Raw genomic sequence first — 2,979 nt, 5'->3', positions numbered from 1 at the left:
TGGATGAGCTCCCAGCCTGTCTCCTATCACAGGTGAGTTGCTTCCAAGTTTGGGTATCTCCAGATCTGGGGATGTACCCAAGCTGGGAAAAGCAATGACTGAGAGTAATATGACAGTGATGCCTGAACCCCAGTGAGCCTCATAAAAAGGGCTCTCTCTCCCCTCTGGGGTTCAAGTGTCACCTCTCATGACATGCCACAAAGCCATGCTGGTTTCCCCTGAGGTCCCCTGCCCAGGCATTGATCTCTGTGAGCATGTTTGTGTCCATCTGAGTAGTGGAGGAGAGGAAATCTCTGGCAAGAAGGCTACGGATGCAGTATCAGTTTCTATCCTCAGTTTAATTTGTTTAGCTTTCTTTTCATCCCAGTTGAAACCTGAAATGCAGACCCCCAGAACTGCTGGCAATAGGCTTCCATCCCAGAGGAAAGGCTGCATCCTGCCCTGTCCTTGGAGGGCGAGATCATGAACTGATTTCTCCTGCACCTTGTTCCTGTGTACCTCTCAGGCAGTTGTCCTGTAAACATCTGAGTGTTGGCTGCTTTTTTTTTCTTTTGTCTTTGACACACCTCTCATGTAGTTCATCATCCCAAATTGGTTTGTTAACTTCTTCCCCTTCTTCCCCATCCCCTCCCACTCCTCCTCCTCCTCCTCCTAATTAGATTTAGAGTGAAGGACTAATGGAGTATTACTGCAAAGGACTAGGTAAGCCTCCCAAAGTGCTTACCCTTAGGTAAGCAGGTATCTATTTGACTAATAGATATGCTTTAAGTCTGTGCATCCTCGTGGTCAGGAGCGAGGTTTATGACCAGCTCTCTCTGAGTTTCCAGGCTGTGCTGTGTAGTTGGACTATTACTACTCTCAGATGCACCCTCAAGGATGGGTTTCAAACCTAATGTGGCCTTTGGTAACACCCAAGCCAGATGGATTTGATTTCTAGGAGGTGCAACACAGTTCTTTGTCAGCTAGAGATAGGAGCTTTCCTGCCTGGGGGAAGGAGTTTTTATTTTTTTCCATGCTGTGTTTGTATGGCACCTGGTGTATGAGGGCTCCTTCAGTCCTGGGGGATCTTCTGAAGAGCCTGAACTGATGCTTTGAGTATTGAATCATGCAAAGCTGCCCTGGGACAAGATACTGGGGTGGCCAGGAGAGCAGAGGGGTGGGTCTGGTGGTACAGGGCATTTGAAGAGCTGTAATGTACTCAGACTTTCCACTCTGGAATGTCATGAGAGGTCTTTTTTCCTGCTGGTACATTAGCTTTAAAACCTCCTTTGAATCTTTCCAGAGGCTGCACCCAGCACTGGAGAGATGGAGGCTGTTTGGAGGGTGGAGCTGTGCAGAACCACAAAGCCTGGGCTTCGGGGATGCACTGGGAAGATGGACAGTGATCATCAATTTGTGTTTCTATCTCTGCTCTTGCAATTTTCTTTCTGAACCTGTGCTAGGCTGCAGAACTGATTGGATCAGTCTGGTAGCCATCACCGATGTCATCTGCAGCTTTCAAGTGTTTTGCAGCTCAGTCTCTGGAGCCTTGGAGGGCATCACACTGACATTTAAAACTCTGTAAATGGCAGCAGTGCCGGGAGGCACCAGGAGAAAAGACAACTGCTTCAGTAATACATGAGCTGGCATATGTTTGCTGGTTAAGTGGATGAGGACACCTAACCTTGGGAGAGAAGTAGCAAAAGGAGTGTGGTGGGCGTGCAAAACTGGGTGTGGGGATAGGAAAGAGAGTGAACTGGGGCTGTCACAGCCACAGGACACAGCCTGAGGGAGCAAGGCTTTCCAGAAGCTAGATTTGGAGAATTGATACCATAGTGTCTGTGAAACACAGTGGCCAGGTCCAGGGGACTGCCAATGGCTGGGTCTGGAGGTGGCATCAGGAGACAACTTATGGCATGTTTCTGAGACTTCTTGTCTTACCAGACTTGCCGAGTGGACACAGAGTGTGCATGCAGCCAGCTTCACATTTGCATTTCACTTGGGCTTTCCAGATGTTTCCAGATTTCTTTCTACCACTTCTCGCTTGGGGCCACCTGCTCCACTTCTGGCCTCTCAGCAATCTCACCTTAGATACATGCTGGCTCTTTGGGAAGCTTTCTGTGTGTTTCTGGCTTTGTTCCATGATTAGGAGTAGCTCTAGAACAGGAGAGATGTAGGGATAGATACAGGATGGATTCAACTTCTCCAGCTTCCCTCACTGAAGTCAACACCTCCTCTGAGTCACCCAGACTCCTGGTATTTTCCATGATGATGCTTCAAGAAGCAGCTCAGCCAAACTGAGCATCAGTGCATAAGCAGCCTGTGGGCAATGATGGAAACATGGCTCTGTGCATCTCCATCATCTCTTCTTACACTGGCCAAGTGCATGAAACCCCCAAGGGCTCAGAGTGATACAAAAACTAAATTTGACCCAGCTGCAGCCAGGGTCCCAGCCCACATCTCAGGCTCTCAGGGTCCAGGCTTTGGTTTTTGAGTACTGGTACCTGGTGTGGTGTGTGCTGTGAAAAAGGAGGAATCCACTGTAGCAAGATGATCATCCCCAGGATAAACTCTTGTGTGCATGTAAATATGAGAGGGGGAGCAAAACACTCTCCTGCTATGGGCAGGGGAGGTTACTGCCATTCTGGCCACCCAGCCACACGAGGGGCGCCTTCAATCTTATTTATCCCAGCACTGGGGAGAAGGAATGTCGGAGCTCCCCACCAGCTGGACACTGCTCCCTCCCTGCCTCAGCAAAGGTGCAATATGTGGCTGCAGAGCAGGGTCACTCCATAGTGCTCTCATCAGGGAGGAAGCCTTCCTGTGCCCCAGCAAACCCCTAGTGAAAGACAATCAGGCTCGCTGTTACCGAGCTAATTCCGATGGCATAAAAGCAGTAATGAAATTCACGGCAGGATTAGCCTCTCCATCCAATGGGCCGGCGCCAGAGTGACATATCGTGCTTCTTGCCCGAATGTAACACACCATCTAATTTACGTC

Source organism: Chaetura pelagica, unplaced genomic scaffold, assembly GCF_000747805.2.
Source record: "Chaetura pelagica isolate M959 unplaced genomic scaffold, ChaPel_1.0 scaffold436, whole genome shotgun sequence".
In the NCBI taxonomy this organism is placed as follows: Eukaryota; Metazoa; Chordata; class Aves; order Apodiformes; family Apodidae; genus Chaetura; species Chaetura pelagica.
Note: the sequence above shows the minus strand (reverse complement) of the source record.